A 26213-nucleotide genomic window follows, 5' to 3' on the forward strand; every position below is an offset into this window, starting at 1 on the left:
TTTCCTTCAGATCACATGTAGTTTTTCTTTAGGTTGTTGTGAGGATAAGGGTTTTATGTGTGAATGAGTTAGGCATTTTTTTCCAAGGGAAAAAGACTCTCAGCTGGCTGGTTAGCTCAGTTGGTTAGAGCGTGGTGCTAATAACGCCAAGGTCACGGGTTCGATCCCCGTATTGGCCACTTTGTCATTTTGGGAAATATTTCTGCAGAAGCATGAGATTGATGCAGAATTGGCACTCACAGCTTTAGAGTTACTAACACAAGATTGCTGTTTTGTTGGAAGCAGCTGTGCATACATAGTCACGGGTCAGTACTACTGCGGACATAACCAATGTTGTTGTGAGGATAAGGGTTGTATTTGTGAATGAGTTAGGCATTTTCTTTCAAGGGAAGAAAACTCCCCCCTGCAACTGGCCTCCCTCCTATGCTCCAGTCAGAAGGCATACTTTTTCTGACTGAGCATGGTGCTAATCACGCCAAGTTAGTGAAATTGATCCCAGTATTGTCCACTTTGTCAATTTGGGAATTATTTCTGCAGAAGCATGAGATTGATGCAGAATTCCCACCCACAGCTTTAGATTTACTATGACAAGTTTGCTGTTTTGTTGGAAGCAGCAGTCCATAAATGGTCACAGGTCAGTACTGCTGTGGGAAATGACCAATGAGATGCATTTAACCTTCTTTGTCACAGTTCTACTTAAATGTGATGCAGGCTACAAGTCAGTTTGAAGATAATTGTCATATTCATGAATTTCCTTCAGATCACATGTAGTTTTTCTTTAGGTTGTTGTGAGGATAAGGGTTTTATGTGTGAATGAGTTAGGCATTTTTTTCCAAGGGAAAGAGACTCTCAGCTGGCCGGTTAGCTCAGTTGGTTAGAGGGTGGTGCTAATAACGCCAAGGTCACGGGTTCGATCCCCGTATTGGCCACTTTGTCATTTTGGGAAATATTTCTGCAGAAGGATGAGATTGATGCAGAATTGGCACTCACAGCTTTAGAGTTACTAACACAAGATTGCTGTTTTGTTGGAAGCAGCTGTGCATACATAGTCACGGGTCAGTACTGCTGCGGACATAACCAATGTTGTTGTGAGGATAAGGGTTGTATTTGTGAATGAGTTAGGCATTTTCTTTCAAGGGAAGAAAACTCCCCCCTGCAACTGGTCTCCCTCCTATGCTCCAGTCAGAAGGCATACTTTTTCTGACTGAGCATGCTGCTAATCACGCCAAGTTAGCGAATTTGATCCCAGTATTGGCCACTTTGTCAATTTGGGAAATATTTCTGCAGAAGCATGAGATTGATGCAGAATTCCCACCCACAGCTTTAGATTTATTATGACTAGTTTGCTGTTTTGTTGGAAGCAGCAGTCCATAAATGGTCACAGGTCAGTACTGCTCTGGGAAATGACCAATGAGATGCATTTAACCTTCTTTGTCCCAGTTCTACTTAAATGTGATGCAGGCTACAAGTCAGTTTGAAGATAATTGTCATATTCATGAATTTCCTTCAGATCACATGTAGTTTTTCTTTAGGTTGTTGTGAGGATAAGGGTTTTATGTGTGAATGAGTTAGGCATTTTTTTCTTCCAAGGGAAAAAGACTTTCAGCTGGCCGGTTAGCTCAGTTGGTTAGAGCGTGGTGCTAATAACGCCAAGGTCACGAGTTCGATCCCCGTATTGTTCACTTTGTCATTTTGGGAAATATTTCTGCAGAAGGATGAGATTGATGCAGAATTGGCACTCACAGCTTTAGAGTTACTAACACAAGATTGCTGTTTTGTTGGAAGCAGCTGTGCATACATAGTCACGGGTCAGTACTGCTGCGGACATAACCAATGTTGTTGTGAGGATAAGGGTTGTATTTGTGAATGAGTTAGGCATTTTCTTTCAAGGGAAGAAAACTCCCCCCTGCAACTGGTCTCCCTCCTATGCTCCAGTCAGAAGGCATACTTTTTCTGACTGAGCATGGTGCTAATCACGCCAAGTTAGCGGATTTGATCCCAGTATTGGCCACTTTGTCAATTTGGGAAATATTTCTGCAGAAGCATGAGATTGATGCAGAATTCCCACCCACAGCTTTAGATTTACTATGACTAGTTTGCTGTTTTGTTGGAAGCAGCAGTCCATAAATGGTCACAGGTCAGTACTGCTGTGGGAAATGACCAATGAGATGCATTTAACCTTCTTTGTCCCAGTTCTACTTAAATGTGATGCAGGCTACAAGTCAGTTTGAAGATAATTGTCATATTCATGAATTTCCTTCAGATCACATGTAGTTTTTCTTTAGGTTGTTGTGAGGATAAGGGTTTTATGTGTGAATGAGTTAGGCATTTTTTTCCAAGGGAAAAAGACTCTCAGCTGGCTGGTTAGCTCAGTTGGTTAGAGCGTGGTGCTAATAACGCCAAGGTCACGGGTTCGATCCCCGTATTGGCCACTTTGTCATTTTGGGAAATATTTCTGCAGAAGCATGAGATTGATGCAGAATTGGCACTCACAGCTTTAGAGTTACTAACACAAGATTGCTGTTTTGTTGGAAGCAGCTGTGCATACATAGTCACGGGTCAGTACTACTGCGGACATAACCAATGTTGTTGTGAGGATAAGGGTTGTATTTGTGAATGAGTTAGGCATTTTCTTTCAAGGGAAGAAAACTCCCCCCTGCAACTGGCCTCCCTCCTATGCTCCAGTCAGAAGGCATACTTTTTCTGACTGAGCATGGTGCTAATCACGCCAAGTTAGTGAAATTGATCCCAGTATTGTCCACTTTGTCAATTTGGGAATTATTTCTGCAGAAGCATGAGATTGATGCAGAATTCCCACCCACAGCTTTAGATTTACTATGACAAGTTTGCTGTTTTGTTGGAAGCAGCAGTCCATAAATGGTCACAGGTCAGTACTGCTGTGGGAAATGACCAATGAGATGCATTTAACCTTCTTTGTCCCAGTTCTACTTAAATGTGATGCAGGCTACAAGTCAGTTTGAAGATAATTGTCATATTCATGAATTTCCTTCAGATCACATGTAGTTTTTCTTTAGGTTGTTGTGAGGATAAGGGTTTTATGTGTGAATGAGTTAGGCATTTTTTTCCAAGGGAAAGAGACTCTCAGCTGGCCGGTTAGCTCAGTTGGTTAGAGGGTGGTGCTAATAACGCCAAGGTCACGGGTTCGATCCCCGTATTGGCCACTTTGTCATTTTGGGAAATATTTCTGCAGAAGGATGAGATTGATGCAGAATTGGCACTCACAGCTTTAGAGTTACTAACACAAGATTGCTGTTTTGTTGGAAGCAGCTGTGCATACATAGTCACGGGTCAGTACTGCTGCGGACATAACCAATGTTGTTGTGAGGATAAGGGTTGTATTTGTGAATGAGTTAGGCATTTTCTTTCAAGGGAAGAAAACTCCCCCCTGCAACTGGTCTCCCTCCTAGGCTCCAGTCAGAAGGCATACTTTTTCTGACTGAGCATGCTGCTAATCACGCCAAGTTAGCGAATTTGATCCCAGTATTGGCCACTTTGTCAATTTGGGAAATATTTCTGCAGAAGCATGAGATTGATGCAGAATTCCCACCCACAGCTTTAGATTTACTATGACTAGTTTGCTGTTTTGTTGGAAGCAGCAGTCCATAAATGGTCACAGGTCAGTACTGCTGTGGGAAATGACCAATGAGATGCATTTAACCTTCTTTGTCCCAGTTCTACTTAAATGTGATGCAGGCTACAAGTCAGTTTGAAGATAATTGTCATATTCATGAATTTCCTTCAGATCACATGTAGTTTTTCTTTAGGTTGTTGTGAGGATAAGGGTTTTATGTGTGAATGAGTTAGGCATTTTTTTCCAAGGGAAAAAGACTCTCAGCTGGCTGGTTAGCTCAGTTGGTTAGAGCGTGGTGCTAATAACGCCAAGGTCACGGGTTCGATCCCCGAATTGGCCACTTTGTCATTTTGGGAAATATTTCTGCAGAAGCATGAGATTGATGCAGAATTGGCACTCACAGCTTTAGAGTTACTAACACAAGATTGCTGTTTTGTTGGAAGCAGCTGTGCATACATAGTCACGGGTCAGTACTACTGCGGACATAACCAATGTTGTTGTGAGGATAAGGGTTGTATTTGTGAATGAGTTAGGCATTTTCTTTCAAGGGAAGAAAACTCCCCCCTGCAACTGGCCTCCCTCCTATGCTCCAGTCAGAAGGCATACTTTTTCTGACTGAGCATGGTGCTAATCACGCCAAGTTAGTGAAATTGATCCCAGTATTGTCCACTTTGTCAATTTGGGAATTATTTCTGCAGAAGCATGAGATTGATGCAGAATTCCCACCCACAGCTTTAGATTTACTATGACAAGTTTGCTGTTTTGTTGGAAGCAGCAGTCCATAAATGGTCACAGGTCAGTACTGCTGTGGGAAATGACCAATGAGATGCATTTAACCTTCTTTGTCCCAGTTCTACTTAAATGTGATGCAGGCTACAAGTCAGTTTGAAGATAATTGTCATATTCATGAATTTCCTTCAGATCACATGTAGTTTTTCTTTAGGTTGTTGTGAGGATAAGGGTTTTATGTGTGAATGAGTTAGGCATTTTTTTCCAAGGGAAAGAGACTCTCAGCTGGCCGGTTAGCTCAGTTGGTTAGAGGGTGGTGCTAATAACGCCAAGGTCACGGGTTCGATCCCCGTATTGGCCACTTTGTCATTTTGGGAAATATTTCTGCAGAAGGATGAGATTGATGCAGAATTGGCACTCACAGCTTTAGAGTTACTAACACAAGATTGCTGTTTTGTTGGAAGCAGCTGTGCATACATAGTCACGGGTCAGTACTGCTGCGGACATAACCAATGTTGTTGTGAGGATAAGGGTTGTATTTGTGAATGAGTTAGGCATTTTCTTTCAAGGGAAGAAAACTCCCCCCTGCAACTGGTCTCCCTCCTATGCTCCAGTCAGAAGGCATACTTTTTCTGACTGAGCATGCTGCTAATCACGCCAAGTTAGCGAATTTGATCCCAGTATTGGCCACTTTGTCAATTTGGGAAATATTTCTGCAGAAGCATGAGATTGATGCAGAATTCCCACCCACAGCTTTAGATTTATTATGACTAGTTTGCTGTTTTGTTGGAAGCAGCAGTCCATAAATGGTCACAGGTCAGTACTGCTCTGGGAAATGACCAATGAGATGCATTTAACCTTCTTTGTCCCAGTTCTACTTAAATGTGATGCAGGCTACAAGTCAGTTTGAAGATAATTGTCATATTCATGAATTTCCTTCAGATCACATGTAGTTTTTCTTTAGGTTGTTGTGAGGATAAGGGTTTTATGTGTGAATGAGTTAGGCATTTTTTTCTTCCAAGGGAAAAAGACTTTCAGCTGGCCGGTTAGCTCAGTTGGTTAGAGCGTGGTGCTAATAACGCCAAGGTCACGAGTTCGATCCCCGTATTGTTCACTTTGTCATTTTGGGAAATATTTCTGCAGAAGGATGAGATTGATGCAGAATTGGCACTCACAGCTTTAGAGTTACTAACACAAGATTGCTGTTTTGTTGGAAGCAGCTGTGCATACATAGTCACGGGTCAGTACTGCTGCGGACATAACCAATGTTGTTGTGAGGATAAGGGTTGTATTTGTGAATGAGTTAGGCATTTTCTTTCAAGGGAAGAAAACTCCCCCCTGCAACTGGTCTCCCTCCTATGCTCCAGTCAGAAGGCATACTTTTTCTGACTGAGCATGGTGCTAATCACGCCAAGTTAGCGGATTTGATCCCAGTATTGGCCACTTTGTCAATTTGGGAAATATTTCTGCAGAAGCATGAGATTGATGCAGAATTCCCACCCACAGCTTTAGATTTACTATGACTAGTTTGCTGTTTTGTTGGAAGCAGCAGTCCATAAATGGTCACAGGTCAGTACTGCTGTGGGAAATGACCAATGAGATGCATTTAACCTTCTTTGTCCCAGTTCTACTTAAATGTGATGCAGGCTACAAGTCAGTTTGAAGATAATTGTCATATTCATGAATTTCCTTCAGATCACATGTAGTTTTTCTTTAGGTTGTTGTGAGGATAAGGGTTTTATGTGTGAATGAGTTAGGCATTTTTTTCCAAGGGAAAAAGACTCTCAGCTGGCTGGTTAGCTCAGTTGGTTAGAGCGTGGTGCTAATAACGCCAAGGTCACGGGTTCGATCCCCGTATTGGCCACTTTGTCATTTTGGGAAATATTTCTGCAGAAGCATGAGATTGATGCAGAATTGGCACTCACAGCTTTAGAGTTACTAACACAAGATTGCTGTTTTGTTGGAAGCAGCTGTGCATACATAGTCACGGGTCAGTACTACTGCGGACATAACCAATGTTGTTGTGAGGATAAGGGTTGTATTTGTGAATGAGTTAGGCATTTTCTTTCAAGGGAAGAAAACTCCCCCCTGCAACTGGCCTCCCTCCTATGCTCCAGTCAGAAGGCATACTTTTTCTGACTGAGCATGGTGCTAATCACGCCAAGTTAGTGAAATTGATCCCAGTATTGTCCACTTTGTCAATTTGGGAATTATTTCTGCAGAAGCATGAGATTGATGCAGAATTCCCACCCACAGCTTTAGATTTACTATGACAAGTTTGCTGTTTTGTTGGAAGCAGCAGTCCATAAATGGTCACAGGTCAGTACTGCTGTGGGAAATGACCAATGAGATGCATTTAACCTTCTTTGTCCCAGTTCTACTTAAATGTGATGCAGGCTACAAGTCAGTTTGAAGATAATTGTCATATTCATGAATTTCCTTCAGATCACATGTAGTTTTTCTTTAGGTTGTTGTGAGGATAAGGGTTTTATGTGTGAATGAGTTAGGCATTTTTTTCCAAGGGAAAGAGACTCTCAGCTGGCCGGTTAGCTCAGTTGGTTAGAGGGTGGTGCTAATAACGCCAAGGTCACGGGTTCGATCCCCGTATTGGCCACTTTGTCATTTTGGGAAATATTTCTGCAGAAGGATGAGATTGATGCAGAATTGGCACTCACAGCTTTAGAGTTACTAACACAAGATTGCTGTTTTGTTGGAAGCAGCTGTGCATACATAGTCACGGGTCAGTACTGCTGCGGACATAACCAATGTTGTTGTGAGGATAAGGGTTGTATTTGTGAATGAGTTAGGCATTTTCTTTCAAGGGAAGAAAACTCCCCCCTGCAACTGGTCTCCCTCCTATGCTCCAGTCAGAAGGCATACTTTTTCTGACTGAGCATGCTGCTAATCACGCCAAGTTAGCGAATTTGATCCCAGTATTGGCCACTTTGTCAATTTGGGAAATATTTCTGCAGAAGCATGAGATTGATGCAGAATTCCCACCCACAGCTTTAGATTTACTATGACTAGTTTGCTGTTTTGTTGGAAGCAGCAGTCCATAAATGGTCACAGGTCAGTACTGCTCTGGGAAATGACCAATGAGATGCATTTAACCTTCTTTGTCCCAGTTCTACTTAAATGTGATGCAGGCTACAAGTCAGTTTGAAGATAATTGTCATATTCATGAATTTCCTTCAGATCACATGTAGTTTTTCTTTAGGTTGTTGTGAGGATAAGGGTTTTATGTGTGAATGAGTTAGGCATTTTTTTCTTCCAAGGGAAAAAGACTTTCAGCTGGCCGGTTAGCTCAGTTGGTTAGAGCGTGGTGCTAATAACGCCAAGGTCACGAGTTCGATCCCCGTATTGTCCACTTTGTCATTTTGGGAAATATTTCTGCAGAAGGATGAGATTGATGCAGAATTGGCACTCACAGCTTTAGAGTTACTAATACAAGATTGCTGTTTTGTTGGAAGCAGCTGTGCATACATAGTCACGGGTCAGTACTGCTGCGGACATAACCAATGTTGTTGTGAGGATAAGGGTTGTATTTGTGAATGAGTTAGGCATTTTCTTTCAAGGGAAGAAAACTCCCCCCTGCAACTGGTCTCCCTCCTATGCTCCAGTCAGAAGGCATACTTTTTCTGACTGAGCATGGTGCTAATCACGCCAAGTTAGCGAATTTGATCCCAGTATTGGCCACTTTGTCAATTTGGGAAATATTTCTGCAGAAGCATGAGATTGATGCAGAATTCCCACCCACAGCTTTAGATTTACTATGACTAGTTTGCTGTTTTGTTGGAAGCAGCAGTCCATAAATGGTCACAGGTCAGTACTGCTCTGGGAAATGACCAATGAGATGCATTTAACCTTCTTTGTCCCAGTTCTACTTAAATGTGATGCAGGCTACAAGTCAGTTTGAAGATAATTGTCATATTCATGAATTTCCTTCAGATCACATGTAGTTTTTCCTTAGGTTGTTGTGAGGATAAGGGTTTTATGTGTGAATGAGTTAGGCATTTTTTTTCCAAGGGAAGAAAAAATCCCCCTGCAACTGGCCTCCCTCTTATGGTCCAGTCAGAAATATGCCTCTCAGCTGGCTGGTTAGCTCAGTTGGTTAGAGCTTGGTGCTAATAACGCCAAGGTCACGGGTTCGATCCCCGTATTGGCCACTTTGTCATTTTGGGAAATATTTCTGCAGAAGGATGAGATTGATGCAGAATTGGCACTCACAGCTTTAGAGTTACTAACACAAGATTGCTGTTTTGTTGGAAGCAGCTGTGCATACATAGTCACGGGTCAGTACTGCTGCGGACATAACCAATGTTGTTGTGAGGATAAGGGTTGTATTTGTGAATGAGTTAGGCATTTTCTTTCAAGGAAAGAAAACTCCCCCCTGCAACTGGCCTCCCTCCTATGCTCCAGTCAGAAGCATACTTTTTCTGACTGAGCATGGTGCTAATCACGCCAAGTTAGCGAATTTGATCCCAGTATTGGCCACTTTGTCAATTTGGGAAAAATGTGTGCAGAAGCATTAGATTGATGCAGAATTCCCACCCACAGCTTTAGATTTACTATGACAAGTTTGCTGTTTTGTTGGAAGCAGCAGTCCATAAATGGTCACAGGTCAGTACTGCTGTGGGAAATGACCAATGAGATGCATTTAACCTTCTTTGTCGCAGTACTACTTAAATGTGATGCAGGCCACAAGTCAGTTTGAAGATAATTGTAATATTCATGAATTTCCTTCAGATCACATGGAGTTTTTCTTTAGGTTGTTGTGAGGATAAGGGTTGTCTGTGTGAATGAGTTAGGCATTTCCAAGGGAAGAAAACATCCCCCTACAACTGGCCTCCTGCTTATGCTTGAGTCAGAAACAAAACGCTCAGCTGGCTGTTTAGCTCCTTTGGTTAGAGCGTGCTGCTTATAATGGCAAGGTCACGGGTCCCCGTATTGGCCTCCTTGTCATTTTGGGAAATATTTCTGCAGAAGCATGAGATTGATGCAGAATTGGCACTCACAGCTTTAGAGTTACTAACACAAGATTGCTGTTTTGTTGGAAGCAGCTGTGCATACATGGTCACGGGTCAGTACTGCTGCGGGACATAACCAATGTTGTTGTGAGGATAAGGGTTGTATTTGTGAATGAGTTAGGCATTTTCTTTCAAGGGAAGAAAACTCCCCCCTGCAACTGGCCTCCCTCCTATGCTCCAGTCAGAAGGCATACTTTTTCTGACTGAGCATGGTGCTAATCACGCCAAGTTAGCGGATTTGATCCCAGTATTGGCCACTTTGTCAATTTGGGAAATATTTCTGCAGAAGCATGAGATTGATGCAGAATTCGCACCCACAGCTTTAGATTTACTATGACTAGTTTGCTGTTTTGTTGGAAGCAGCAGTCCATAAATGGTCACAGGTCAGTACTGCTGTGGGAAATGACCAATGAGATGCATTTAACCTTCTTTGTCCCAGTTCTACTTAAATGTGATGCAGGCTACAAGTCAGTTTGAAGATAATTGTCATATTCGTGAATTTCCTTCAGATCACATGTAGTTTTTCTTTAGGTTGTTGTGAGGATAAGGGTTTTATGTGTGAATGAGTTAGGCATTTTTTTTCCAAGGGAAGAAAAAATCCCCCTGCAACTGGCCTCCCTCTTATGGTCCAGTCAGAAATATGCTCAGCTGGCTGGTTAGCTCAGTTGGTTAGAGCGTGGTGCTAATAACGCCAAGGTCACGGGTTCGATCCCCGTATTGGCCACTTTGTCATTTTGGGAAATATTTCTGCAGAAGGATGAGATTGATGCAGAATTGGCACTCACAGCTTTAGAGTTACTAACACAAGATTGCTGTTTTGTTGGAAGCAGCTGTGCATACATAGTCACGGGTCAGTACTGCTGCAGACATAACCAATGTTGTTGTGAGGATAAGGGTTGTATTTGTGAATGAGTTAGGCATTTTCTTTCAAGGAAAGAAAACTCCCCCCTGCAACTGGCCTCCCTCCTATGCTCCAGTCAGAAGGATACTTTTTCTGACTGAGCATGGTGCTAATCACGCCAAGTTAGCGAATTTGATCCCAGTATTGGCCACTTTGTCAATTTGGGAAAAATGTCTGCAGAAGCATTAGATTGATGCAGAATTCCCACCCACAGCTTTAGATTTACTATGACAAGTTTGCTGTTTTGTTGGAAGCAGCAGTCCATAAATGGTCACAGGTCAGTACTGCTGTGGGAAATGACCAATGAGATGCATTTAACCTTCTTTGTCGCAGTACTACTTAAATGTGATGCAGGCCACAAGTCAGTTTGAAGATAATTGTAATATTCATGAATTTCCTTCAGATCACATGGAGTTTTTCTTTAGGTTGTTGTGAGGATAAGGGTTGTCTGTGTGAATGAGTTAGGCATTTAGGCAGTTGGTTAGAGCGTGGTGCAAATAACGCCAAAGTCACGGGTTCGATCCCCGTATTGGCCACTTTGTCATTTTGGGAAATAATTCTGCCGAAGGATGAGATTGATGCAGAATTGGCACTCACAGCTTTAGAGTTACTAACACAAGATTGCTGATTTGTTGGAAGCAGCTGTGCATACATGGTCACGGGTCAGTACTACTGCGGACATAACCAATGTTGTTGTGAGGATAAGGGTTGTATTTGTGAATGAGTTAGGCATTTTCTTTCAAGGGAAGAAAACTCCCCCCTGCAACTGGCCTCCCTCCTATGCTCCAGTCAGAAGGCTTACTTTTTCTGACTGAGCATGGTGCTAATCACGCCAAGTTAGCGAATTTGATCCCAGTATTGGCCACTTTGTCAATTTGGGAAATATTTCTGCAGAAGCATGAGATTGATGCAGAATTGGCACTCACAGCTTTAGAGTTACTAACACAAGATTGCTGTTTTGTTGGAAGCAGCTGTGCATACATAGTCACGGGTCAGTACTACTGCGGACATAACCAATGTTGTTGTGAGGATAAGGGTTGTATTTGTGAATGAGTTAGGCATTTTCTTTCAAGGGAAGAAAACTCCCCCCTGCAACTGGCCTCCCTCCTATGCTCCAGTCAGAAGGCATACTTTTTCTGACTGAGCATGGTGCTAATCACGCCAAGTTAGTGAAATTGATCCCAGTATTGTCCACTTTGTCAATTTGGGAATTATTTCTGCAGAAGCATGAGATTGATGCAGAATTCCCACCCACAGCTTTAGATTTACTATGACAAGTTTGCTGTTTTGTTGGAAGCAGCAGTCCATAAATGGTCACAGGTCAGTACTGCTGTGGGAAATGACCAATGAGATGCATTTAACCTTCTTTGTCCCAGTTCTACTTAAATGTGATGCAGGCTACAAGTCAGTTTGAAGATAATTGTCATATTCATGAATTTCCTTCAGATCACATGTAGTTTTTCTTTAGGTTGTTGTGAGGATAAGGGTTTTATGTGTGAATGAGTTAGGCATTTTTTTCCAAGGGAAAGAGACTCTCAGCTGGCCGGTTAGCTCAGTTGGTTAGAGCGTGGTGCTAATAACGCCAAGGTCACGGGTTCGATCCCCGTATTGGCCACTTTGTCATTTTGGGAAATATTTCTGCAGAAGGATGAGATTGATGCAGAATTGGCACTCACAGCTTTAGAGTTACTAACACAAGATTGCTGTTTTGTTGGAAGCAGCTGTGCATACATAGTCACGGGTCAGTACTGCTGCGGACATAACCAATGTTGTTGTGAGGATAAGGGTTGTATTTGTGAATGAGTTAGGCATTTTCTTTCAAGGGAAGAAAACTCCCCCCTGCAACTGGCCTCCCTCCTATGCTCCAGTCAGAAGGCATACTTTTTCTGACTGAGCATGGTGCTAATCACGCCAAGTTAGCGAATTTGATCCCAGTATTGGCCACTTTGTCAATTTGGGAAATATTTCTGCAGAAGCATGAGATTGATGCAGAATTCCCACCCACAGCTTTAGATTTACTATGACTAGTTTGCTGTTTTGTTGGAAGCAGCAGTCCATAAATGGTCACAGGTCAGTACTGCTGTGGGAAATGACCAATGAGATGCATTTAACCTTCTTTGTCCCAGTTCTACTTAAATGTGATGCAGGCTACAAGTCAGTTTGAAGATAATTGTCATATTCATGAATTTCCTTCAGATCACATGTAGTTTTTCCTTAGGTTGTTGTGAGGATAAGGGTTTTATGTGTGAATGAGTTAGGCATTTTTTTTCCAAGGGAAGAAAAAATCCCCCTGCAACTGGCCTCCCTCTTATGGTCCAGTCAGAAATATGCCTTTCAGCTGGCTGGTTAGCTCAGTTGGTTAGAGCTTGGTGCTAATAACGCCGAGGTCACGGGTTCGATCCCCGTATTGGCCACTTTGTCATTTTGGGAAATATTTCTGCAGAAGGATGAGATTGATGCAGAATTGGCACTCACAGCTTTAGAGTTACTAACACAAGATTGCTGTTTTGTTGGAAGCAGCTGTGCATACATAGTCACGGGTCAGTACTGCTGCGGACATAACCAATGTTGTTGTGAGGATAAGGGTTGTATTTGTGAATGAGTTAGGCATTTTCTTTCAAGGAAAGAAAACTCCCCCCTGCAACTGGCCTCCCTCCTATGCTCCAGTCAGAAGCATACTTTTTCTGACTGAGCATGGTGCTAATCACGCCAAGTTAGCGAATTTGATCCCAGTATTGGCCACTTTGTCAATTTGGGAAAAATGTCTGCAGAAGCATTAGATTGATGCAGAATTCCCACCCACAGCTTTAGATTTACTATGACAAGTTTGCTGTTTTGTTGGAAGCAGCAGTCCATAAATGGTCACAGGTCAGTACTGCTGCGGGAAATGACCAATGAGATGCATTTAACCTTCTTTGTCGCAGTACTACTTAAATGTGATGCAGGCCACAAGTCAGTTTGAAGATAATTGTAATATTCATGAATTTCCTTCAGATCACATGGAGTTTTTCTTTAGGTTGTTGTGAGGATAAGGGTTGTCTGTGTGAATGAGTTAGGCATTTCCAAGGGAAGAAAACATCCCCCTACAACTGGCCTCCTGCTTATGCTTGAGTCAGAAACAAAACGCTCAGCTGGCTGTTTAGCTCCTTTGGTTAGAGCGTGCTGCTTATAATGGCAAGGTCACGGGTCCCCGTATTGGCCTCCTTGTCATTTTGTGAAATATTTCTGCAGAAGCATGAGATTGATGCAGAATTGGCATTCACAGCTTTAGAGTTACTAACACAAGATTGCTGTTTTGTTGGAAGCAGCTGTGCATACATGGTCACGGGTCAGTACTGCTGCGGGACATAACCAATGTTGTTGTGAGGATAAGGGTTGTATTTGTGAATGAGTTAGGCATTTTCTTTCAAGGGAAGAAAACTCCCCCCTGCAACTGGCCTCCCTCCTATGCTCCAGTCAGAAGGCATACTTTTTCTGACTGAGCATGGTGCTAATCACGCCAAGTTAGCGGATTTGATCCCAGTATTGGCCACTTTGTCAATTTGGGAAATATTTCTGCAGAAGCATGAGATTGATGCAGAATTCCCACCCACAGCTTTAGATTTACTATGACTAGTTTGCTGTTTTGTTGGAAGCAGCAGTCCATAAATGGTCACAGGTCAGTACTGCTGTGGGAAATGACCAATGAGATGCATTTAACCTTCTTTGTCCCAGTTCTACTTAAATGTGATGCAGGCTACAAGTCAGTTTGAAGATAATTGTCATATTCATGAATTTCCTTCAGATCACATGTAGTTTTTCTTTAGGTTGTTGTGAGGATAAGGGTTTTATGTGTGAATGAGTTAGGCATTTTTTTTCCAAGGGAAAAAGACTCTCAGCTGGCTGGTTAGCTCAGTTGGTTAGAGCGTGGTGCTAATAACGCCAAGGTCACGGGTTCGATCCCCGTATTGGCCACTTTGTCATTTTGGGAAATATTTCTGCAGAAGCATGAGATTGATGCAGAATTGGCACTCACAGCTTTAGAGTTACTAACACAAGATTGCTGTTTTGTTGGAAGCAGCTGTGCATACATAGTCACGGGTCAGTACTACTGCGGACATAACCAATGTTGTTGTGAGGATAAGGGTTGTATTTGTGAATGAGTTAGGCATTTTCATTCAAGGGAAGAAAACTCCCCCCTGCAACTGGCCTCCCTCCTATGCTCCAGTCAGAAGGCATACTTTTTCTGACTGAGCATGGTGCTAATCACGCCAAGTTAGTGAAATTGATCCCAGTATTGTCCACTTTGTCAATTTGGGAATTATTTCTGCAGAAGCATGAGATTGATGCAGAATTCCCACCCACAGCTTTAGATTTACTATGACAAGTTTGCTGTTTTGTTGGAAGCAGCAGTCCATAAATGGTCACAGGTCAGTACTGCTGTGGGAAATGACCAATGAGATGCATTTAACCTTCTTTGTCCCAGTTCTACTTAAATGTGATGCAGGCTACAAGTCAGTTTGAAGATAATTGTCATATTCATGAATTTCCTTCAGATCACATGTAGTTTTTCTTTAGGTTGTTGTGAGGATAAGGGTTTTATGTGTGAATGAGTTAGGCATTTTTTTCCAAGGGAAAGAGACTCTCAGCTGGCCGGTTAGCTCAGTTGGTTAGAGCGTGGTGCTAATAACGCCAAGGTCACGGGTTCGATCCCCGTATTGGCCACTTTGTCATTTTGGGAAATATTTCTGCAGAAGGATGAGATTGATGCAGAATTGGCACTCACAGCTTTAGAGTTACTAACACAAGATTGCTGTTTTGTTGGAAGCAGCTGTGCATACATGGTCACGGGTCAGTACTGCTGCGGGACATAACCAATGTTGTTGTGAGGATAAGGGTTGTATTTGTGAATGAGTTAGGCATTTTCTTTCAAGGGAAGAAAACTCCCCCCTGCAACTGGCCTCCCTCCTATGCTCCAGTCAGAAGGCATACTTTTTCTGACTGAGCATGGTGCTAATCACGCCAAGTTAGCGAATTTGATCCCAGTATTGGCCACTTTGTCAATTTGGGAAATATTTCTGCAGAAGCATGAGATTGATGCAGAATTCCCACCCACAGCTTTAGATTTACTATGACTAGTTTGCTGTTTTGTTGGAAGCAGCAGTCCATAAATGGTCACAGGTCAGTATTGCTGTGGGAAATGACCAATGAGATGCATTTAACCTTCTTTGTCCCAGTTCTACTTAAATGTGATGCAGGCTACAAGTCAGTTTGAAGATAATTGTCATATTCATGAATTTCCTTCAGATCACATGTAGTTTTTCCTTAGGTTGTTGTGAGGATAAGGGTTTTATGTGTGAATGAGTTAGGCATTTTTTTTCCAAGGGAAGAAAAAATCCCCCTGCAACTGGCCTCCCTCTTATGGTCCAGTCAGAAATATGCCTCTCAGCTGGCTGGTTAGCTCAGTTGGTTAGAGCTTGGTGCTAATAACGCCGAGGTCATGGGTTCGATCCCCGTATTGGCCACTTTGTCATTTTGGGAAATATTTCTGCAGAAGGATGAGATTGATGCAGAATTGGCACTCACAGCTTTAGAGTTACTAACACAAGATTGCTGTTTTGTTGGAAGCAGCTGTGCATACATAGTCACGGGTCAGTACTGCTGCGGACATAACCAATGTTGTTGTGAGGATAAGGGTTGTATTTGTGAATGAGTTAGGCATTTTCTTTCAAGGAAAGAAAACTCCCCCCTGAGACTGGCCTCCCTCCTATGCTCCAGTCAGAAGCATACTTTTTCTGACTGAGCATGGTGCTAATCACGCCAAGTTAGCGAATTTGATCCCAGTATTGGCCACTTTGTCAATTTGGGAAAAATGTCTGCAGAAGCATTAGATTGATGCAGAATTCCCACCCACAGCTTTAGATTTACTATGACAAGTTTGCTGTTTTGTTGGAAGCAGCAGTCCATAAATGGTCACAGGTCAGTACTGCTGTGGGAAATGACCAATGAGATGCATTTAACCTTCTTTGTCGCAGTACTACTTAAATGTGATGCAGGCCACAAGTCAGTTTGAAGATAATTGTAATATTCATGAATTTCCTTCAGATCACATGGAGTTTTTCTTTAGGTTGTTGTGAGGATAAGGGTTGTCTGTGTGAATGAGTTAGGCATTTCCAAGGGAAGAAAACATCCCCCTACAACTGGCCTCCTGCTTATGCTTGAGTCAGAAACAAAACGCTCAGCTGGCTGTTTAGCTCCTTTGGTTAGAGCGTGCTGCTTATAATGGCAAGGTCACGGGTCCCCGTATTGGCCTCCTTGTCATTTTGGGAAATATTTCTGCAGAAGCATGAGATTGATGCAGAATTGGCACTCACAGCTTTAGAGTTACTAACACAAGATTGCTGTTTTGTTGGAAGCAGCTGTGCATACATGGTCACGGGTCAGTACTGCTGCGGGACATAACCAATGTTGTTGTGAGGATAAGGGTTGTATTTGTGAATGAGTTAGTCATTTTCTTTCAAGGGAAGAAAACTCCCCCCTGCAACTGGCCTCCCTCCTATGCTCCAGTCAGAAGGCATACTTTTTCTGACTGAGCATGGTGCTAATCACGCCAAGTTAGCGGATTTGATCCCAGTATTGGCCACTTTGTCAATTTGGGAAATATTTCTGCAGAAGCATGAGATTGATGCAGAATTCCCACCCACAGCTTTAGATTTACTATGACTAGTTTCCTGTTTTGTTGGAAGCAGCAGTCCATAAATGGTCACAGGTCAGTACTGCTGTGGGAAATGACCAATGAGATGCATTTGACCTTCTTTGTCCCAGTTCTACTTAAATGTGATGCAGGCTACAAATCAGTTTGAAGATAATTGTCATATTCATGAATTTCCTTCAGATCACATGTAGTTTTTCTTTAGGTTGTTGTGAGGATAAGGGTTTTATGTGTGAATGACTTAGGCATTTTTTTTCCAAGGGAAGAAAAAATCCCCCTGCAACTGGCCACCCTCTAATGCTCCAGTCAGAAACAGGACTCTCAGCTGGTCGCTTAGCTCAGTTGGTTAGAGAGTGGTGCTAATAACGCCAAGGTCACGGGTTCGATCCCCGTATTGGCCACTTTGTCATTTTGGGAAATATTTCTGCAGAAGCATGAGATTGATGCAGAATTGGCACTCACAGCTTTAGAGTTACTAACACAAGATTGCTGTTTTGTTGGAAGCAGCTGTGCATACATAGTCACGGGTCAGTACTGCTGCGGACATAACCAATGTTGTTGTGAGGATAAGGGTTGTATTTGTGAATGAGTTAGGCATTTTCTTTCAAGGGAAGAAAACTCCCCCCTGCAACTGGCCTCCCTCCTATGCTCCAGTCAGAAGGCATACTTTTTCTGACTGAGCATGGTGCTAATCACGCCAAGTTAGCGAATTTGATCCCAGTATTGGCCACTTTGTCAATTTGGGAAATATTTCTGCAGAAGCATGAGATTGATGCAGAATTCCCATCCACAGCTTTAGATTTACTATGACTAGTTTGCTGTTTTGTTGGAAGCAGCAGTCCATAAATGGTCACAGGTCAGTACTGCTGTGGGAAATGACCAATGAGATGCATTTAACCTTCTTTGTCCCAGTTCTACTTAAATGTGATGCAGGCTACAAGTCAGTTTGAAGATAATTGTCATATTCATGAATTTCCTTCAGATCACATGTAGTTTTTCCTTAGGTTGTTGTGAGGATAAGGGTTTTATGTGTGAATGAGTTAGGCATTTTTTTTCCAAGGGAAGAAAAAATCCCCCTGCAACTGGCCTCCCTCTTATGGTCCAGTCAGAAATATGCCTCTCAGCTGGCTGGTTAGCTCAGTTGGTTAGAGCTTGGTGCTAATAACGCCGAGGTCACGGGTTCGATCCCCGTATTGGCCACTTTGTCATTTTGGGAAATATTTCTGCAGAAGGATGAGATTGATGCAGAATTGGCACTCACAGCTTTAGAGTTACTAACACAAGATTGCTGTTTTGTTGGAAGCAGCTGTGCATACATAGTCACGGGTCAGTACTGCTGCGGACATAACCAATGTTGTTGTGAGGATAAGGGTTGTATTTGTGAATGAGTTAGGCATTTTCTTTCAAGGAAAGAAAACTCCCCCCTGCAACTGGCCTCCCTCCTATGCTCCAGTCAGAAGCATACTTTTTCTGACTGAGCATGGTGCTAATCACGCCAAGTTAGCGAATTTGATCCCAGTATTGGCCACTTTGTCAATTTGGGAAAAATGTCTGCAGAAGCATTAGATTGATGCAGAATTCCCACCCACAGCTTTAGATTTACTATGACAAGTTTGCTGTTTTGTTGGAAGCAGCAGTCCATAAATGGTCACAGGTCAGTACTGCTGTGGGAAATGACCAATGAGATGCATTTAACCTTCTTTGTCGCAGTACTACTTAAATGTGATGCAGGCCACAAGTCAGTTTGAAGATAATTGTAATATTCATGAATTTCCTTCAGATCACATGGAGTTTTTCTTTAGGTTGTTGTGAAGATAAGGGTTGTCTGTGTGAATGAGTTAGGCATTTCCAAGGGAAGAAAACATCCCCCTACAACTGGCCTCCTGCTTATGCTTGAGTCAGAAACAAAACGCTCAGCTGGCTGTTTAGCTCCTTTGGTTAGAGCGTGCTGCTTATAATGGCAAGGTCACGGGTCCCCGTATTGGCCTCCTTGTCATTTTGGGAAATATTTCTGCAGAAGCATGAGATTGATGCAGAATTGGCACTCACAGCTTTAGAGTTACTAACACAAGATTGCTGTTTTGTTGGAAGCAGCTGTGCATACATGGTCACGGGTCAGTACTGCTGCGGGACATAACCAATGTTGTTGTGAGGATAAGGGTTGTATTTGTGAATGAGTTAGGCATTTTCTTTCAAGGGAAGAAAACTCCCCCCTGCAACTGGCCTCCCTCCTATGCTCCAGTCAGAAGGCATACTTTTTCTGACTGAGCATGGTGCTAATCACGCCAAGTTAGCGGATTTGATCCCAGTATTGGCCACTTTGTCAATTTGGGAAATATTTCTGCAGAAGCATGAGATTGATGCAGAATTCCCACCCACAGCTTTAGATTTACTATGACTAGTTTCCTGTTTTGTTGGAAGCAGCAGTCCATAAATGGTCACAGGTCAGTACTGCTGTGGGAAATGACCAATGAGATGCATTTGACCTTCTTTGTCCCAGTTCTACTTAAATGTGATGCAGGCTACAAATCAGTTTGAAGATAATTGTCATATTCATGAATTTCCTTCAGATCACATGTAGTTTTTCTTTAGGTTGTTGTGAGGATAAGGGTTTTATGTGTGAATGACTTAGGCATTTTTTTTCCAAGGGAAGAAAAAATCCCTCTGCAACTGGCCACCCTCTAATGCTCCAGTCAGAAACAGGACTCTCAGCTGGTCGCTTAGCTCAGTTGGTTAGAGAGTGGTGCTAATAACGCCAAGGTCACGGGTTCGATCCCCGTATTGGCCACTTTGTCATTTTGGGAAATATTTCTGCAGAAGCATGAGATTGATGCAGAATTGGCACTCACAGCTTTAGAGTTACTAACACAAGATTGCTGTTTTGTTGGAAGCAGCTGTGCATACATAGTCACGGGTCAGTACTGCTGCGGACATAACCAATGTTGTTGTGAGGATAAGGGTTGTATTTGTGAATGAGTTAGGCATTTTCTTTCAAGGGAAGAAAACTCCCCCCTGCAACTGGCCTCCCTCCTATGCTCCAGTCAGAAGGCATACTTTTTCTGACTGAGCATGGTGCTAATCACGCCAAGTTAGCGAATTTGATCCCAGTATTGGCCACTTTGTCAATTTGGGAAATATTTCTGCAGAAGCATGAGATTGATGCAGAATTCCCATCCACAGCTTTAGATTTACTATGACTAGTTTGCTGTTTTGTTGGAAGCAGCAGTCCATAAATGGTCACAGGTCAGTACTGCTGTGGGAAATGACCAATGAGATGCATTTAACCTTCTTTGTCCCAGTTCTACTTAAATGTGATGCAGGCTACAAGTCAGTTTGAAGATAATTGTCATATTCATGAATTTCCTTCAGATCACATGTAGTTTTTCCTTAGGTTGTTGTGAGGATAAGGGTTTTATGTGTGAATGAGTTAGGCATTTTTTTTCCAAGGGAAGAAAAAATCCCCCTGCAACTGGCCTCCCTCTTATGGTCCAGTCAGAAATATGCCTCTCAGCTGGCTGGTTAGCTCAGTTGGTTAGAGCTTGGTGCTAAATTGGCCACTTTGTCATTTTGGGAAATATTTCTGCAGAAGGATGAGATTGATGCAGAATTGGCACTCACAGCTTTAGAGTTACTAACACAAGATTGCTGTTTTGTTGGAAGCAGCTGTGCATACATAGTCACGGGTCAGTACTGCTGCGGACATAACCAATGTTGTTGTGAGGATAAGGGTTGTATTTGTGAATGAGTTAGGCATTTTCTTTCAAGGAAAGAAAACTCCCCCCTGCAACTGGCCTCCCTCCTATGCTCCAGTCAGAAGCATACTTTTTCTGACTGAGCATGGTGCTAATCACGTTAAGTTAGCGAATTTGATCCCAGTATTGGCCACTTTGTCAATTTGGGAAAAATGTCTGCAGAAGCATTAGATTGATGCAGAATTCCCACCCACAGCTTTAGATTTACTATGACAAGTTTGCTGTTTTGTTGGAAGCAGCAGTCCATAAATGGTCACAGGTCAGTACTGCTGTGGGAAATGACCAATGAGATGCATTTAACCTTCTTTGTCGCAGTACTACTTAAATGTGATGCAGGCCACAAGTCAGTTTGAAGATAATTGTAATATTCATGAATTTCCTTCAGATCACATGGAGTTTTTCTTTAGGTTGTTGTGAAGATAAGGGTTGTCTGTGTGAATGAGTTAGGCATTTCCAAGGGAAGAAAACATCCCCCTACAACTGGCCTCCTGCTTATGCTTGAGTCAGAAACAAAACGCTCAGCTGGCTGTTTAGCTCCTTTGGTTAGAGCGTGCTGCTTATAATGGCAAGGTCACGGGTCCCCGTATTGGCCTCCTTGTCATTTTGGGAAATATTTCTGCAGAAGCATGAGATTGATGCAGAATTGGCACTCACAGCTTTAGAGTTACTAACACAAGATTGCTGTTTTGTTGGAAGCAGCTGTGCATACATGGTCACGGGTCAGTACTGCTGCGGGACATAACCAATGTTGTTGTGAGGATAAGGGTTGTATTTGTGAATGAGTTAGGCATTTTCTTTCAAGGGAAGAAAACTCCCCCCTGCAACTGGCCTCCCTCCTATGCTCCAGTCAGAAGGCATACTTTTTCTGACTGAGCATGGTGCTAATCACGCCAAGTTAGCGGATTTGATCCCAGTATTGGCCACTTTGTCAATTTGGGAAATATTTCTGCAGAAGCATGAGATTGATGCAGAATTCCCACCCACAGCTTTAGATTGACTATGACTAGTTTGCTGTTTTGTTGGAAGCAGCAGTCCATAAATGGTCACAGGTCAGTACTGCTGTGGGAAATGACCAATGAGATGCATTTAACCTTCTTTGTCCCAGTTCTACTTAAATGTGATGCAGGCTACAAGTCAGTTTGAAGATAATTGTCATATTCATGAATTTCCTTCAGATCACATGTAGTTTTTCTTTAGGTTGTTGTGAGGATAAGGGTTTTATGTGTGAATGACTTAGGCATTTTTTTTCCAAGGGAAGAAAAAATCCCCCTGCAACTGGCCACCCTCTAATGCTCCAGTCAGAAACAGGACTCTCAGCAGGTCGCTTAGCTCAGTTGGTTAGAGAGTGGTGCTAATAACGCCAAGGTCATGGGTTCGATCCCCGTATTGGCCACTTTGTCATTTTGGGAAATATTTCTGCAGAAGCATGAGATTGATGCAGAATTGGCACTCACAGCTTTAGAGTTACTAACACAAGATTGCTGTTTTGTTGGAAGCAGCTGTGCATACATAGTCACGGGTCAGTACTGCTGCGGACATAACCAATGTTGTTGTGAGGATAAGGGTTGTATTTGTGAATGAGTTAGGCATTTTCTTTCAAGGGAAGAAAACTCCCCCCTGCAACTGGCCTCCCTCCTATGCTCCAGTCAGAAGGCATACTTTTTCTGACTGAGCATGGTGCTAATCACGCCAAGTTAGGGAATTTGATCCCAGTATTGGCCACTTTGTCAATTTGGGAAATATTTCTGCAGAAGCATGAGATTGATGCAGAATTCCCACCCACAGCTTTAGATTTACTATGACTAGTTTGCTGTTTTGTTGGAAGCAGCAGTCCATAAATGGTCACAGGTCAGTACTGCTGTGGGAAATGACCAATGAGATGCATTTAACCTTCTTTGTCCCAGTTCTACTTAAATGTGATGCAGGCTACAAGTCAGTTTGAAGATAATTGTCATATTCATGAATTTCCTTCAGATCACATGTAGTTTTTCCTTAGGTTGTTGTGAGGATAAGGGTTTATGTGTGAATGAGTTAGGCATTTTTTTTCCAAGGGAAGAAAAAATCCCCCTGCAACTGGCCTCCCTCTTATGGTCCAGTCAGAAATATGCCTCTCAGCTTGCTGGTTAGCTCAGTTGGTTAGAGCTTGGTGCTAATAACGCCGAGGTCACGGGTTCGATCCCCGTATTGGCCACTTTGTCATTTTGGGAAATATTTCTGCAGAAGGATGAGATTGATGCAGAATTGGCACTCACAGCTTTAGAGTTACTAACACAAGATTGCTGTTTTGTTGGAAGCAGCTGTGCATACATAGTCACGGGTCAGTACTGCTGCGGACATAACCAATGTTGTTGTGAGGATAAGGGTTGTATTTGTGAATGAGTTAGGCATTTTCTTTCAAGGGAAGAAAACTCCCCCCTGCAACTGGCCTCCCTCCTATGCTCCAGTCAGAAGGCATACTTTTTCTGACTGAGCATGGTGCTAATCACGCCAAGTTAGTGAAATTGATCCCAGTATTGTCCACTTTGTCAATTTGGGAATTATTTCTGCAGAAGCATGAGATTGATGCAGAATTCCCACCCACAGCTTTAGATTTACTATGACAAGTTTGCTGTTTTGTTGGAAGCAGCAGTCCATAAATGGTCACAGGTCAGTACTGCTGTGGGAATGACCAATGAGATGCATTTAACCTTCTTTGTCCCAGTTCTACTTAAATGTGATGCAGGCTACAAGTCAGTTTGAAGATAATTGTCATATTCATGAATTTCCTTCAGATCACATGTAGTTTTTCTTTAGGTTGTTGTGAGGATAAGGGTTTTATGTGTGAATGAGTTAGGCATTTTTTTCCAAGGGAAAGAGACTCTCAGCTGGCCGGTTAGCTCAGTTGGTTAGAGAGTGGTGCTAATAACGCCAAGGTCACGGGTTCGATCCCCGTATTGGCCACTTTGTCATTTTGGGAAATATTTCTGCAGAAGGATGAGATTGATGCAGAATTGGCACTCACAGCTTTAGAGTTACTAACACAAGATTGCTGTTTTGTTGGAAGCAGCTGTGCATACATAGTCACGGGTCAGTACTGCTGCGGACATAACCAATGTTGTTGTGAGGATAAGGGTTGTATTTGTGAATGAGTTAGGCATTTTCTTTCAAGGGAAGAAAACTCCCCCCTGCAACTGGTCTCCCTCCTATGCTCCAGTCAGAAGGCATACTTTTTCTGACTGAGCATGCTGCTAATCACGCCAAGTTAGCGAATTTGATCCCAGTATTGGCCACTTTGTCAATTTGGGAAATATTTCTGCAGAAGCATGAGATTGATGCAGAATTCCCACCCACAGCTTTAGATTTACTATGACTAGTTTGCTGTTTTGTTGGAAGCAGCAGTCCATAAATGGTCACAGGTCAGTACTGCTCTGGGAAATGACCAATGAGATGCATTTAACCTTCTTTGTCCCAGTTCTACTTAAATGTGATGCAGGCTACAAGTCAGTTTGAAGATAATTGTCATATTCATGAATTTCCTTCAGATCACATGTAGTTTTTCTTTAGGTTGTTGTGAGGATAAGGGTTTTATGTGTGAATGAGTTAGGCATTTTTTTCTTCCAAGGGAAAAAGACTTTCAGCTGGCCGGTTAGCTCAGTTGGTTAGAGCGTGGTGCTAATAACGCCAAGGTCATGGGTTTGATCCCCGTATTGGCCACTTTGTCATTTTGGGAAATATTTCTGCAGAAGCATGAGATTGATGCAGAATTGGCACTCACAGCTTTAGAGTTACTAACACAAGTTTGCTGTTTTGTTGGAAGCAGCTGTGCATACATGGTCACGGGTCAGTACTGCTGCGGGACATAACCAATGTTGTTGTGAGGATAAGGGTTGTATTTGTGAATGAGTTAGGCATTTTCTTTCAAGGGAAGAAAACTCCCCCCTGCAACTGGCCTCCCTCCTATGCTCCAGTCAGAAGGCATACTTTTTCTGACTGAGCATGGTGCTAATCACGCCAAGTTAGCGAATTTGATCCCAGTATTGGCCACTTTGTCAATTTGGGAAATATTTCTGCAGAAGCATGAGATTGATGCAGAATTCCCACCCACAGCTTTAGATTTACTATGACTAGTTTGCTGTTTTGTTGGAAGCAGCAGTCCATAAATGGTCACAGGTCAGTACTGCTGTGGGAAATGACCAATGAGATGCATTTAACCTTCTTTGTCCCAGTTCTACTTAAATGTGATGCAGGCTACAAGTCAGTTTGAAGATAATTGTCATATTCATGAATTTCCTTCAGATCACATGTAGTTTTTCCTTAGGTTGTTGTGAGGATAAGGGTTTTATGTGTGAATGACTTAGGCATTTTTTTTCCAAGGGAAGAAAAAATCCCCCTGCAACTGGCCTCCCTCTTATGGTCCAGTCAGAAACATGCCTCTCAGCTGGCTGGTTAGCTCAGTTGGTTAGAGCTTGGTGCTAATAACGCCGAGGTCACGGGTTCGATCCCCGTATTGGCCACTTTGTCATTTTGGGAAATATTTCTGCAGAAGGATGAGATTGATGCAGAATTGGCACTCACAGCTTTAGAGTTACTAACACAAGATTGCTGTTTTGTTGGAAGCAGCTGTGCATACATAGTCACGGGTCAGTACTGCTGCGGACATAACCAATGTTGTTGTGAGGATAAGGGTTGTATTTGTGAATGAGTTAGGCATTTTCTTTCAAGGAAAGAAAACTCCCCCCTGCAACTGGCCTCCCTCCTATGCTCCAGTCAGAAGCATACTTTTTCTGACTGAGCATGGTGCTAATCACGCCAAGTTAGCGAATTTGATCCCAGTATTGGCCACTTTGTCAATTTGGGAAAAATGTCTGCAGAAGCATTAGATTGATGCAGAATTCCCACCCACAGCTTTAGATTTACTATGACAAGTTTGCTGTTTTGTTGGAAGCAGCAGTCCATAAATGGTCACAGGTCAGTACTGCTGTGGGAAATGACCAATGAGATGCATTTAACCTTCTTTGTCGCAGTACTACTTAAATGTGATGCAGGCCACAAGTCAGTTTGAAGATAATTGTAATATTCATGAATTTCCTTCAGATCACATGGAGTTTTTCTTTAGGTTGTTGTGAGGATAAGGGTTGTCTGTGTGAATGAGTTAGGCATTTCCAAGGGAAGAAAACATCCCCCTACAACTGGCCTCCTGCTTATGCTTGAGTCAGAAACAAAACGCTCAGCTGGCTGTTTAGCTCCTTTGGTTAGAGCGTGCTGCTTATAATGGCAAGGTCACGGGTCCCCGTATTGGCCTCCTTGTCATTTTGGGAAATATTTCTGCAGAAGCATGAGATTGATGCAGAATTGGCACTCACAGCTTTAGAGTTACTAACACAAGATTGCTGTTTTGTTGGAAGCAGCTGTGCATACATGGTCACGGGTCAGTACTGCTGCGGGACATAACCAATGTTGTTGTGAGGATAAGGGTTGTATTTGTGAATGAGTTAGGCATTTTCTTTCAAGGGAAGAAAACTCCCCCTGCAACTGGCCTCCC

At 42.7% G+C, this 26213-nt stretch overlaps 19 non-coding genes across 19 annotated transcripts; all 19 read left to right on the forward strand.

Annotated features, from left to right (window-relative positions):
- The first annotated feature begins 105 nt into the window (after positions 1 to 105).
- Positions 106 to 179, forward strand: TRNAI-AAU (transfer RNA isoleucine (anticodon AAU)). The gene has a single exon. It is a non-coding gene; the product is annotated as a tRNA-Ile (tRNA).
- A 676-nt stretch (positions 180 to 855) lies between these two features.
- Positions 856 to 929, forward strand: TRNAI-AAU (transfer RNA isoleucine (anticodon AAU)). The gene has a single exon. It is a non-coding gene; the product is annotated as a tRNA-Ile (tRNA).
- Positions 930 to 2358: 1429 nt separating this feature from the next.
- TRNAI-AAU (transfer RNA isoleucine (anticodon AAU)) lies at positions 2359 to 2432 on the forward strand. The gene has a single exon. It is a non-coding gene; the product is annotated as a tRNA-Ile (tRNA).
- Positions 2433 to 3108: 676 nt separating this feature from the next.
- TRNAI-AAU (transfer RNA isoleucine (anticodon AAU)) lies at positions 3109 to 3182 on the forward strand. The gene has a single exon. It is a non-coding gene; the product is annotated as a tRNA-Ile (tRNA).
- Positions 3183 to 3858: 676 nt separating this feature from the next.
- TRNAI-AAU (transfer RNA isoleucine (anticodon AAU)) lies at positions 3859 to 3932 on the forward strand. The gene has a single exon. It is a non-coding gene; the product is annotated as a tRNA-Ile (tRNA).
- A 676-nt stretch (positions 3933 to 4608) lies between these two features.
- TRNAI-AAU (transfer RNA isoleucine (anticodon AAU)) lies at positions 4609 to 4682 on the forward strand. Its single transcript has one exon. It is a non-coding gene; the product is annotated as a tRNA-Ile (tRNA).
- Positions 4683 to 6111: 1429 nt separating this feature from the next.
- Positions 6112 to 6185, forward strand: TRNAI-AAU (transfer RNA isoleucine (anticodon AAU)). Its single transcript has one exon. It is a non-coding gene; the product is annotated as a tRNA-Ile (tRNA).
- A 676-nt stretch (positions 6186 to 6861) lies between these two features.
- Positions 6862 to 6935, forward strand: TRNAI-AAU (transfer RNA isoleucine (anticodon AAU)). The gene has a single exon. It is a non-coding gene; the product is annotated as a tRNA-Ile (tRNA).
- Positions 6936 to 8413: 1478 nt separating this feature from the next.
- TRNAI-AAU (transfer RNA isoleucine (anticodon AAU)) lies at positions 8414 to 8487 on the forward strand. Its single transcript has one exon. It is a non-coding gene; the product is annotated as a tRNA-Ile (tRNA).
- A 1511-nt stretch (positions 8488 to 9998) lies between these two features.
- Positions 9999 to 10072, forward strand: TRNAI-AAU (transfer RNA isoleucine (anticodon AAU)). The gene has a single exon. It is a non-coding gene; the product is annotated as a tRNA-Ile (tRNA).
- Positions 10073 to 11790: 1718 nt separating this feature from the next.
- On the forward strand, positions 11791 to 11864 carry TRNAI-AAU (transfer RNA isoleucine (anticodon AAU)). Its single transcript has one exon. It is a non-coding gene; the product is annotated as a tRNA-Ile (tRNA).
- Positions 11865 to 12589: 725 nt separating this feature from the next.
- TRNAI-AAU (transfer RNA isoleucine (anticodon AAU)) lies at positions 12590 to 12663 on the forward strand. Its single transcript has one exon. It is a non-coding gene; the product is annotated as a tRNA-Ile (tRNA).
- A 1466-nt stretch (positions 12664 to 14129) lies between these two features.
- Positions 14130 to 14203, forward strand: TRNAI-AAU (transfer RNA isoleucine (anticodon AAU)). Its single transcript has one exon. It is a non-coding gene; the product is annotated as a tRNA-Ile (tRNA).
- A 676-nt stretch (positions 14204 to 14879) lies between these two features.
- On the forward strand, positions 14880 to 14953 carry TRNAI-AAU (transfer RNA isoleucine (anticodon AAU)). Its single transcript has one exon. It is a non-coding gene; the product is annotated as a tRNA-Ile (tRNA).
- A 726-nt stretch (positions 14954 to 15679) lies between these two features.
- TRNAI-AAU (transfer RNA isoleucine (anticodon AAU)) lies at positions 15680 to 15753 on the forward strand. The gene has a single exon. It is a non-coding gene; the product is annotated as a tRNA-Ile (tRNA).
- A 2313-nt stretch (positions 15754 to 18066) lies between these two features.
- TRNAI-AAU (transfer RNA isoleucine (anticodon AAU)) lies at positions 18067 to 18140 on the forward strand. Its single transcript has one exon. It is a non-coding gene; the product is annotated as a tRNA-Ile (tRNA).
- A 5418-nt stretch (positions 18141 to 23558) lies between these two features.
- Positions 23559 to 23632, forward strand: TRNAI-AAU (transfer RNA isoleucine (anticodon AAU)). Its single transcript has one exon. It is a non-coding gene; the product is annotated as a tRNA-Ile (tRNA).
- A 679-nt stretch (positions 23633 to 24311) lies between these two features.
- Positions 24312 to 24385, forward strand: TRNAI-AAU (transfer RNA isoleucine (anticodon AAU)). The gene has a single exon. It is a non-coding gene; the product is annotated as a tRNA-Ile (tRNA).
- A 726-nt stretch (positions 24386 to 25111) lies between these two features.
- On the forward strand, positions 25112 to 25185 carry TRNAI-AAU (transfer RNA isoleucine (anticodon AAU)). The gene has a single exon. It is a non-coding gene; the product is annotated as a tRNA-Ile (tRNA).
- Positions 25186 to 26213: the final 1028 nt, after the last annotated feature.

The sequence above is a fragment of the Ambystoma mexicanum genome, chromosome 1p, assembly GCF_040938575.1.
Source record: "Ambystoma mexicanum isolate Mex_15411 chromosome 1p, UKY_AmexF1_1, whole genome shotgun sequence".
NCBI classification, from domain to species: Eukaryota; Metazoa; Chordata; class Amphibia; order Caudata; family Ambystomatidae; genus Ambystoma; species Ambystoma mexicanum.